Source organism: Clinocottus analis, unplaced genomic scaffold (assembly GCF_023055335.1).
Source record: "Clinocottus analis isolate CAN_PGR_092001 unplaced genomic scaffold, fCliAna1.0.p SCAF_20, whole genome shotgun sequence".
Taxonomy (NCBI): Eukaryota; Metazoa; Chordata; class Actinopteri; order Perciformes; family Cottidae; genus Clinocottus; species Clinocottus analis.
Genome location: NW_027175932.1, coordinates 15,966,904 through 15,979,446, shown reverse-complemented (window position 1 = coordinate 15,979,446; position 12,543 = coordinate 15,966,904).

Below are 12,543 nucleotides of genomic sequence, written 5' to 3'. Positions count from 1 at the left end.
ATCAAGTCAATCAATCCAGATGTGAGTATTCAAGATATGCTTCAGATTAAAAGTGACCTGCTACAGTTAAAATCCATTGTAAAAGGGACATTTTAAAGAGGACAGCTCTACTGATCTATATCACAGGCGAGTGAATATAACACAAGAGAGTTGTGAGTCACCTCAAAACCTCCTCTTTACAGCCATTGAGCTGAAAGAAAGACTGTTACGAGTTTCAAGAGAGGGAGAGTCAGATGAACAATACAGTCCTGAGCTAATTCAGAATAAATTATTGAGGTCAGTTAGTACTGGGTTGTTAAGTGACCACATTAAGTTTCAGCTTAAGCCTTATCTTGATAAACAGAACGTGACAGACAAAATACTCAGACAGGATGAATGAAGCAGCTTGAGTAGAATTAGAGAGACAGTCAACACAAAGGAGGAACATTAGCAGTAAATCAACAGAAGTGAATGAACTACAGACAGAGCTGCAGACCAGTGTGCAGCATCAGGGTGCAGTCAAAGCCAGAGTTGGGGTCCAGGAGCAGTCTGCAGAAGTTGTAAAGCCAAAGAGTCACAAAACACTTGCTGTCACCAGTTCAAGAGACTCAGAACTTTATGCAACAGTCAGAATGCTGAGAGAAGAAATGGCAGAACTAAAGAAAAGCCTAACTAACCCGCAAGGGCCTAGACACCAAGTGAGAGTTAATACTAAGACTGTGACAATCCAAACAGTCGCACCTCCAGAAGCATTAACTCCAAGACAAACGGACCCAGATGAAAAGTCGCATGAGCTGTTATGTGACCGTATCAGACAGTTAGAGGCGGACCTGGAGAAAAGTGGGAAGACTGAACAGACATGTGGTGCTACTTATGCCAGCCACCTCTCATTACGTCGCCAAGCCAAGCTGAAAGCCCTCATCGGAAAGAAGTGCATGGTGGACTGTTTCTTTGAGGGTGTAGCAACACAAGCACTGTGGGTCACGGGTTCACAAGTGACAATTATCAACGAGAAATGGAGGAAATGCTGTCTCCCACAGATCTGGCTCCGGAGCATGAATGAACTCTTGGGTGAGGATGAGACTCTTGTTGGCCAAGAGGCGAATCAAACACCCATCCCTTTTGCTGGCTGGGTTGAGCTGAGGTTGAAGTTGGCATCAAGTAAGGGTCCACAACCAGAGCTTCTCGTGCCAGTGCTTGTTTCTAACGAGTCAAGCGTAGCAGATCCACCCATTATTGGCTACAATGTGATTGAGAATCTGGTAATGAGTGGAATGGAGCAGCATCCAGAGATTATACCTGCTGTGGTAAAAGAAGCTTTCTCCATTTACTGTAAAAAAAAACAGCTGTGTTGATCCATCTGGTGCAGAGCCATGACCAGAATAACAGGGAAGGAGTAGTGAAAGCTGGGAGGCTAAAGACAGTGATTCCAGCAGGCCAGACCAGAGAGGTGAAGAGTAATGTTAGGACAGGTCCCCCCTCCAGTAGACAGGAAGTTCTGTTTGAACCTGAGGAGATTCAAAGTGGCCAGAGGGCGGAAACGATGTAGGATGTATCCCATCTCTGCAGATTAAAAGTGACACAACTTCGGTAAGATGCACTTACGTCTCTGTACCTAAACCGCTTCACAAGGAAGTGAAAGAGTATCTGGAGGATCTACTGAATAGAGGATGGATAAAGAAATCCCGATCTCCACACTCCAATTGTGTGTGGATTACAGGGAGCTGAATCAAAAGTCCATGATTGCCACCCCATTTCCAGAGTGCAAGACATGCTAAACAGCCTGAGTGGAAGAGCATGGTTTTCTGTTGTGGACCAGAGCAAGGCTTCTCATCAGGGTTTCCTGGAGGAGAGTAGTCGACCGCTTTTATTACACCTTGGGGCTTATATGAGTGGGTAAGGATCCCCTTTGGTCTGTCCTCAGCTACAGCAGAATTCCAGCGCAGTATATAGAGGAATGTCTTACACGTCTCAGAGATGATCACAGCCATATTTGGATGACAATTTCGTCCACAGCAAATCCTTTGAAGAACATCTTCAAGATTTGAGAGAAGTGCTGCGTCGTTATCAAGCACATGGAGTAAAGCTGACTGCTAAAAAGTGTGAAGTATTTAAAGGCAAAGTGAGATTCCTCGGGAAGATTGTGTCAAAAGATGGCTATTGCATGGATCCAACAGAAATAGCACCCGTACAGACACTAAAAGACCGCAAATCCGAGACTGTCGGCGACTTGAGGAAAATGGTAGGATTCCAGTCCTACTACCGACCATACATCCCAAACTTTTCACGCATAGCAAAGCCGTTGTATTGTCTGCTGTCAAAGGAGAAAATGCCAAATAGTCAAGTTCAAGGACCAAATGCACCTAGAGGCAAAGGAAAAGGTAAGAAGTCAGATCAGCTATCCTCAAACCAGCCTGTCATCTGGACAGAACAACACCAGGAAGTGCTCTGCCAGCTTCTAGATCACCTTTTGCGTCCACCACTACTAGGTTACCCAGACTTTGAGAAACCGTTTGTGATGCACTGTAATGCCTCTCAGCAGGGGCTTGGTGCAGTACTCTCCCAGAGGCAGCAAGGCAAGTTGGTTGTCATCGGTTATGGGTCAAGAACACTAACTGCTCCAGAAACTAACTACCTGGAAAGCTGCAGTTTTTAGCCATGGAGTGGGCAATCTGTGAAAGGTTTAGGGAGTACTTGTACTATACACCATCGTTTGTGGTCTCCACCGACAATAATCCCTTAATTTATGTATTGACAACAGCAGAACTAAATGCCACAACACACAAGTGGATGGCAGAATTAGCAGATTTTCAGTTTTCAATTAAATATAAGCCTGGGACAGCCAATGGAGATGCTGACGGCTTGTCGCGAATGCTGCTTGACATGGAGCAATACATCGACGTGTGCACCAGGAAATGAAGCCCGAGGTAATAACAACTGTCACCCAGGCACTGCAACTGGAATCCCACGAGCATGAGCCCTGGATGTGTCCAGCCACCATCACTACAGCATGCAAGGATGTCGAAAGAAAACAAGTAACATACCCAGTGGCAGAAGTGTCCATTGAAAAACTAAAGGAAGCACAAGAGAATGATCCAGTCATTGGCAAGGTGAGAGAATATGTCCTCACAGGACAGTGGCCTCATCTCGGGGAAAGAGATAGACGCAATGACATCTCTGTTCTAGTGAGGGAGAAAAACAAGCTGTACGTTAATGAAGAAGGTATCCTGTATAGAAAGTCAGTGACTGAGCTCAACTCGTGTTACCTGCAGCATTCAGTCAGCTGATCTACAGGGAGCTATATGAGGATGTGGACATCTCGGCGTGGAGAGAACACTCAGCCTGTTTAGAGATTGATTCTATTGGCCTCATATGCGAAAAGATGTGGAGCACTATGTGACAAAGGTGTGTCTAAAACGGAAGCGTCCGAACAAGCCAACCAGAGCACCACTAGTTAATATAGTGACCACCTACCCTTTTGAGATGGTCTCAACTGACTACCTGCATCTGTAATGCTGTAAGGGAGGATATGAGCATATCCTAGTTGTGATGGATCACTTCACGCGCTTCGCTCATGCATACGCCTGCACCAGCAAGTCAGCCAAAACTGCAGCTGAAAAGATATTTGCCGACTTTGTGCTCAAGTTTGGATTTCCTGCCAAGTTGCATCACGACCAGGGCGGGGAATATGAGAATAAACAGCTTGAAGAAAACTGTGGCATTCAAGGTTCACGCACGACACCCCATCACCCAGCTAACTCCTTAGCTAAAGTTGTGCATGCGTATAACTGTACGCGCAGTGAAGCAACAGGATATGCCTGATACTACCTCCTCTATGGTAGGAACCCCAGACTTCCTGTTGACATATTGTTTGGCCTGAAACCAACTGACCAGGGCGCTTCTCACAGTGAATATGCAAGTAAGTGGAGAAGGCGGATGAAGGAGGCATTCAGGCATCGCAGACAGTCCAGAGGGAGAAAAATAGAGCTAAGAAGCATTATGACCAAAAAGCTTAAGGAGCAGAGCTACAGTCAGGGTGGAGAGAAGACAGAGGCGGACCTGGAAAACTCAGATCTTATTGGGAAGAGAAAATTCAAGTGATAACCGACAGAAAACACAAAGACAGTCCTGTCTATGTTGTACAGCCTGAGAGAGGCCCGGGAAAAACCAGAGTCCTGCACAGAAACCTGTTACTGCCCTGTGACTTTCTGCCCGTTGAAGAGCATAGACAAGAGAAAGAGAAAATGGAAAAGAAGAAGTTAAAAACAAATATAGCAAAGAAAAGGCAGCAAAAACACAAGGTCAGAGACTCTGAAAGTAGCTTGGAGGATGAAAGGAACTGGAGATTCATCACCACACGACCAGCAGAACACTGAGAGCAAATGCAGAGGAATTCCAGCCACAAGCAGCTGTCAGAGAACTGGAGCAAATGGACGAGGAAGATGAGGGACCAGGAGAGGCCGAGGACGAAAGGATGAACCAGAGGTGGAGGATGGAGAAACGGAGGGAGCTGAGCAAGAGTTATCTGACGAAGCAGATGAGATCAACGCTGAACAGGTGTCGTCATCTGATGAAGCAGACGACAGTGATCCTGAGTTGCCATCAGCTTCCACCTGATGGCAACACGAGACGCTCCTATAGAACTGACTGGGGCAATCATCAGTCACACCCAGAATAAGCAAAGGGGAAAAAAAGTTTGTAGTCATACATTTGAGACGTGTGTTCATAAGTGTTTCATCTAGAATTTGCATTTGAATATGGGAAGTTAATATGTCAGAATATCTAAGTCCATGAGTGTCAATTAAGGAGAGTACTAGCGCTCAGACTATTTGCCATGAATACTGGGATGTATGTGAAACATTCAGTATTGCATGTGGGTCTGTGTAATGGGTTATAGGGTAGGAAATAAGGTCAAAACCCAATCAGGTCAGGATACACGGCCGCATAAGTAGCGCTGTGGCGCTTCAAACATCACCCGGCCAGCGGTGTCTGCTGCTAACGCGTGACATAAGAGATGAATGTCACGTCAAAGACTGTTCTGCAGAGAGTTTCTTGAAGGCGGACTCCCAGAGAGCCTACTCCCATAACTCCCCAGTTGAGGACTCAAGGACTCTGGGAAATCTGTAATGTTGGGTCGACATTCATTTTGGATTGGAGAGTCTAAATGTCCACACAGTCTACAGATGTTACTACGGTTACTATGGTTACTACGGTGGTGACTACGGCCGCTAGCTCGCTAAGCTAAGTGATTCATCCTATTCCAGACTCGTCATGACATTCAATTTACAAACTGACATACAATCATATTTGCCTCACTAACAGTTATGCCCATGTGTCGCTACTTCATCTCATTTAATCACCTTCACCCACCTGAAGACACAGAAAGACACTCAGGTCCTGCAGACGCAGGTCATTGCAGAACACAAATACATGCCAGGTGAACAAACAAAACAATTAATAATCAATAAAAAATAATAAACAAATTAGAATATGTGGGGGTGTCCATGTTCAGTTCCTTTTACAGTGTCCAATGTTAATATGGGTCCAACATATGCTTCTGCGTCACGTCCACGCCGTACCAACGCCGTGGACGTGACGCCGTGGACGTGACGCCGTACCAACGCCGTGGACGTGACGCCGTGGACGTGACGCCGTAGACATGACGCCGTACCAACGCCGTAGACGTGACGCCGTAGACATGACGCCGTACCAACGCCGTGGACGTGACGCCGTGGACGTGACGCCGTGGACGTGACGCCGTGGACGTGACGCCGTGGACGTGACGCCGTGGACGTGACGCCGTGGTTGAGCATTCGAAGCTCTGAGTCGAGGGACCGCTTTGCTCTGCAATTCACCGCCATGCCGCCAGGGAGGTGTGGCTGTGTGGCTTCACGGGTTACAGCCGAATCCTTGCTTTTCTTCCGGTCACAGTAAACATTAGTAAACAATGGCGACCGAGGTGGAGCAGCTGTATTTGGAGTCGGAGCTCATCAATATTGATCGGTCTGTACCACCTCTAAAAAAAAACTGCCGGAGATTAAGTTCTGAGCGGGTCAATCACAGCGCTCGCGGTCCGCTTCAAACGCCGTAGGGGTCTGCGTCGACAGCGTAGCTACGGCGTAGGCACTGCGTGGACCTGACGCAGAAGCATAAACTAGGCTTTAGAGTCTGACAACATTATGGAAAGAGTGCTACGGAGAAATGAAAGCTTTTTCTTCACCATTCTCTTGATTTGTTATCTCGCTCAAGGAGAAGTCTCGTTCTGTAATCTGGCCTAAACATTCCTCCACCGAGCCTGGAACCACTCTCTCTCTTCTGCACGTCAAAGTGTCACAGTATTGAGTTGTTTCTGTTTTATTTGGACGTCCTCGTCTCTTGTGTCCTCTGTGTCCCTGTGCTTCCTGCCCCTGTGATGTGAAGCCTTATCGTTTCCTCCTGTGTCTAATCACCTTCCCCGCGTGCTTGAACTCTGCTCGTCTGCCGGTGGCCGTTCCTCTATTCATGTTCCTGTTGGTATCTGGTTTTTGATATCTATAAATGTTATGTTATGAAGGACTTTGCTTCCTCTAAAGCCACCTTGTGACACAAAGTGTCCTTGAGCAAGACCCTGAACTGCTCCCCGCTGCCTCCCAGCAGCTCCTCAGTGCTGAATGTGGTAAAGAGGTTAAATGTCATGTACCTGTCTGACTCATGTGATGTCCAGTCCCACTGCTCCACCTTCCCTCAGCTGCAGTGGAACAGAGCAGTGGTTCATCCTCCATCACTTCAGTGTGAAAGCCTTCCTGTTCCTGAGGGACGTGTTGTGAATGTGTGTTTTCTTTCTGGGAGATGTCTGGTTCTGTCGTTATGGCGGGAAAGCATAAAACTAGGAGTATGTTGTGAACCATCGGCTCTATTCAAAATGTTGATGTTAGATGAGCCTACTCCTGTGAGAGGATGTAACTGTCTCCTGGCCTCAGCCACAGACTGCCCATCATGCACTCTTACTTCCTGGAAGAAGTACCAACGATGGGAAAAAGAGCTACCAGGCGGGGATGTATTGTTTCCAGTCATTTAGCACTGGCCCTGGAGGATGGAGGAGGGTGGTGTAGAAACAAGCTGCCTCCGCCTCGAGACACGGGACACGCCCAGCGCTGTAGAGCATGAACGCACCGCTGTAGAGCATGAACGCACCGCTGTAGAGCATGAACGCACCGCTGTAGAGCATGAACGCACCGCTGTAGAGCATGAACGCACCTCTGTAGAGCATGAACGCACCGCTGTAGAGCATGAACGCAGCGCTGTAGAGCATGAACGCAGCGCTGTAGAGCATGAACGCACCGCTGTAGAGCATGAACGCACCGCTGTAGAGCATGAATGCATGTGCATGTGTGAGTGTCTCATGTGTGTCTCTGCAGATACTACTGTATTGGTTTGATTACATTGTTCAGTGTTCCAGGTTAATGCCTCTGACTTTCAGAGGCTGCAGTTAGAGGCAGAGTGAAGATACTGGTCCAGGGCTCTCAAGTTTTGATGACAGGCAAGCGTGACATGTATCCCCCCCTTGACTAGAGGCGGGGGGGGGGGACCAACCGCAGCCTGAATGAAGCCGCTATCAGCGCTCCTTCCGGGTGACCGGCAGCAGTTTGATTCGCTGATTGGCTGATGCAACTATCCCCCCACACCTCCTCCCGCGCGTCGACAAATTTTTGGATGCGTTCGGTGTGAACGCACCATGACGACAACAAATACGCGCCGCCGGACGGCGCCAGTCCCGCCTGTCATTACATCTTACCCGGATACAAAAGTATGTTTTTCTAATTGGCTGTAGCCCATTTCTTTCTTTGATTGGCTGAAGAGTGGCTCCTCACGGGGTGCGCTTGATTCCTTCGCGGTGATGGCAGTGCGACCAGGTCATGTCTGCGCGCTGCCGCACATTAAATAGCCTGGAGTTTTTTTAGCGTGAGGAATACGATGTGTGGCGGGAGTGCGTGATTTAAGACCGAATTGCGTGACAGTCACGCTCAATGCGTGACACTTGAGAGCCCTGTACTGGTCTCTTGTGAAAGCAGAAACAACCCTGAGGCCGCGTGGTGAGCTCAGCGTGGTGAGCTCAGGTCCTTCACCTTGCGTACGGTCCCGCGATAGAGTTGATGCAATTGCAGCATCTCTGCTGACTGGCTGCTCTCCTTTCCACTAAAGCAGCTCCACGCTGGACCAGCTGCTGCACTGATACAGGACGAGAGGTGTGCAGCGCCCAAAGAGCAGAACCTCATATCAGGTCAGGGGAGAAACTCTTTCTTTCAGCACTGAAGGGAACACGAGGCGGCATGCCTCAGACACAGAGCCCACTGACTCACTGTGAGTGTGTGTGTGAGTGGAGCCCACTGACTCACCTCCAGTGGGTTCTGTTCCTCAGTGAGTCAGAGCCCAGTCATGGAGGAACAATCCTCTGTAATTCATTTAGGCCTCAGATTGCTCCCCCTCAGTTTTGAGCATGATCTCAGTTTAATGAGGCACAGATTCGGAGGGCCGACCGAACCGCGGCGGCGAGGAGACCCCCCCACCCTCCAGACCCTCACCCTCCAGACTCATCTTCGCTGGATTCATGAAAAATTAGATCACTGTGCACCCAAAAATATGTTCAAAGTTGGCAGAGAAAGATTTTCTGTCAGTAAACAATCAACAACAAAAACACGTCAACTTCCAGTCGCAACCTTATTAGGTTTCCGTTCTGCTCCTTGTGTGTGCTCCTTGGTTTGTTTCCCCTTCTATCTGTGATGTTGTTGTGGGCCATGTGTTAATGTTTTGGTTTTGTCAACCAGTAGTCTCCACCCCCGATCTCCGTCCACTGCCACGCCCCCACCTTTGGCCCAGCTGTAGTGCGTTACGGTGATCACCGGCAGCGGAGCTAAGAGGACCACAGTTTCCCCTGGCACATTATCAGGTCACCCCGTTAACCAGTCTGGTATTGTTTGCCTCAGAGTCTTGGATATTCTAGCACGATTGAGTTGCCCTCCCGGCTATGATGAGGAATTTGGAGTTACTGCTGGACAGATCAAGCCTTAGCTTTTGTTTTGTTTCTTTGTGTTTCTCCTTTTGGAAAATAAAGTATTTTTGGAAATTGAAAAGCTGCTTCGTGAGGACCTACTGAGCTCTAATCAGTCCCTAAGGTCCAAGGTGGAGGAGATAGGATGCCTGTTGCAGGACCTCGCTCTGCGCCGTTCTCCCCTCCCCCTCTCGCGGAGCCGGTCTCGGAGGACAAGGAGGCATCTGGCACCCATCAGTCCTTTGTTCCCTCAACTGTGCCCTACGGTGGAGCGTCTGGAGAGAGCAGAGGGTTCCTGCTCCAATGTAGGTTTGTTTTCAACCAGCAGCCCCACTTGTTCGCCTCGGACTATACAATGGTGACGTATACGGTGGGGTTGCTGTGGGGCAAGGCGCTGGTCTGGGCTGAGGCATGGCTCCACAGACGTTTGGCACGGGTCTTCTACAAGCACTTCTTGGAGGAGTTCAAGAGGGTGTTTGACCACCCGGTGTACATCCGGGACATTCTTGAGCGCCTGCTTAGTCTATGCCAGGGTGCCACCAGTGCAGCTGCATACTCTGTCAATTTCCAAATTCTGGCCACGGAGTCAGGTTGGGAAGAAGATGCGCTGAAGGGAATATACACATATACATATATGAATTTGCCTTCCGGGACGAGCCGGATTCATTGGAGGAGCTCATCGCTTTGCGCTCTGGATGGCAGTTCCCTGGCAGAGATAATGCACTGGACTCTGTCAATTACCCTGCAGGTGTCCGGCAATCACACTGAGAGCATCCGCTTCTGTGCTTTTCCGTCCCCTCAGACACCATTGGTCCTGGGACTCCTTTGGCTCAGGAAACATAACCCTCAGATCGACTGGGCTGGGGGTAGGATCACTGGCTGTCCTGCCTGTCACTCTCGCTGCCTCAGATCTGGTCCGAATTTGCGAGGGGGACGAATGGAAAACGGCCTTTAACACACCCCTGGAACATTTTCAATATCTGGTGATGCCGTTTGGTTTGACTAATGCTCCTGCCGTTTTTCAGACCCTGGTGAACGATGTCCTCCCCGACTTCCTAAACCGTTTTGTGTTTTACATTGATGCCAATCTTATCTTCTCCCCGCCTTGTTCGCCAGGTCCTACCGAAAGGTTCATCCGGAACTACAGCCGAACGGCAGAACCACTGACCCGACTCACCTCCTCCAACGTGCGTTTTTCTTGAACCCCAGAGGCAGACAGGGCTTTTCGTGCCCTAAAGGAGCGTTTTGTCTCGGCCCCGATCCTGGTCCACCCAGACGAGACTCGGCAGTTTGTTGGTGGTGTCGGAGCCATACTTTTCCAGCGGTCAGCTTCCCACTCCAAGCTCCATCCCTGTGCGTTCTTCTCCTGCAGACTTTCCTAGGCGGAGAAGAACTATGACATTGGCAACCGGGAACTGTTGGCTGTCAAGTTAGCCTTGGAGTAGTGGAGGCACTGGCTGGAGGGATTGGTGCTTCCCTTCATTGTCTGGACCGATCACCAGAACCTGGAATTCATCTAAAGGGTGAGACTCCTCAATTCCCGCCAGGCCCTCTGGGCGTTGTTTTTCACCCGTTTCTGCTTCACCATCACCTTCCGGCCAGGGTACAGGAACGCCAAGACGGACGCTCTCTCCCGTCAGTTTTCTCCGGAGGAGGGAGACTCTGCTCCTGACACCATCCTACCCGCCTCTTGCGTGCTTGGTGTGGTTACCTGACCCACCCTGACCCCAGAGGAGGTCCCCTGAACCGGTTGTTTGTGCCTCCAGCTGTCCGTTCCAGTGTCCTGCGGTGGGCCCATGATTCCTGTGTCTCTGCTCATCCTGGCATCCGTCAGACTATTAGCTGGCTCCGCTGCACCTTTTGGTAGTCATCTCTCAAGGTGGACACCTGTTCGTATGTGCTGGCCTGCACAACGTGCGCCCGCAACAAGGCTTCGCACCCCCATCCCTCCTCCCCCGCCCCCGTGGGGTTACTACGGCCACTCCCGGTGCCCCAATGGCTGTGGTCCCATATCGCGCTGGATTTTGTCACTGGCTTCCCCCCATCAGACAGCAACACCGTCATTCTGACAGTAGTGGATCGGTTTTCAAAGGTTGCTCACTTCGTACTCCTGCCCAAGCTTCCTTCTGCCTGTGAGACCGCCGATTTGCTCGTCCAGCATGCCGTAAGGCTTCATGGCATACCTGTGGACATAGTCTCGGACCGCGGCCCGCAGTTCATTCAGTCCTGAGCAATGCCCGTCGTTGCAGGCGCTTGTGGCGAGGGGCTCGGGCAGCTCTGTTTCGCACAGCAGAGCAAAACGATGTGGTGGATCGATGTCGAGTCCCAGCTCCGGCATACCATGTTGGGCAATCGGTTTGGCTTTCGGCCAGAGACATTTCCCTCCGCACCGAGTGTAAAAAGCTCTCCCCAAGATATGTTGGTCCTTTCCCCATCATCTACATCATTAACCCTGTCTCGGTCAAACTGCAATTGCCTCGTTCCATGAGAATTCACCCTGTGTTTCATGTCTCCCTTGCCTGTGGTCTCCAGCCCCTTGTACCCCCTCCACTCTCTCTCCACAGTCAATTGCCTCCTGGATGCCCGCCGCCAGGGTAGGGGGTATCAGTACCTGGTGGACTGGGAGGGTTACGGATCAGAGGAGCGGTGCTGGGTGCCCCGTTTCCGAATATTTAATCCGGGGCTCATGTTTTCATGTTTCCCTCCTGTCTGTGTTGTTGTTGTGGGCCATGTTAACACATGGCCACCCCCCCTCCCCCACCACACACACACACACACACACCACCCCCGCGATCTCCGTCCACTGCCACGCCCCCTTCTTTGGCTGTAGTGGTTACGGTGATCACTGGCAGCAGAGGTAAAAGGACCACAGTTTCCCCTGGCACATTATCAGGTCACCCCGTTAACCAGTCTGGTATTGTTTGTCTCGGAGTCTTGGATATTCTAGCACGGTTGAGTTGCCCTCCCAGCTACGACGAGGAATTTGGAGTTACTGCTGGACAGAACAAGCCATAGCTTTTGTTTTGTTTCTTTGTGTTTCTCCTTTTGGAAAATAAAGTATTTTTAGAAATTGAAAAGCTGCTGCGTGAGCGTGCATTTGGGTTCGCCGCATCACTACACACAACAAACGTGGTCTGGTTTTAAGGGGACCACCACCTCATGTGTTTCGTGACAAAACACAGGGCTCCATGTTCATGAACACAGCACACGCTACTGTTGATCACATGTAAAGGCCTTCTCCACTGATCCACAATGCTTATTGATGTTTTGCTCATTACAATGAGTAAACTCAGGTACAATGTTTCCTGCTCGTAGCCTGGCATTGCCGTATATGTGATCACTTTCCCCACTGGAATTAAAAACACGGTCTTGAGGGTTTGAGCAAAGTTTAGGCACCACAATTTAAATACGTAAAGACAAAAATAGGACTTTGGGTCTCTGCTGGGGATATGACCCACATAGCCATGAATCCAGCACGGCGCTGCCATCTAGTGGACGCCCAGGGGACGCACCGAGGGCCTCCTCCTGGCAGAGGA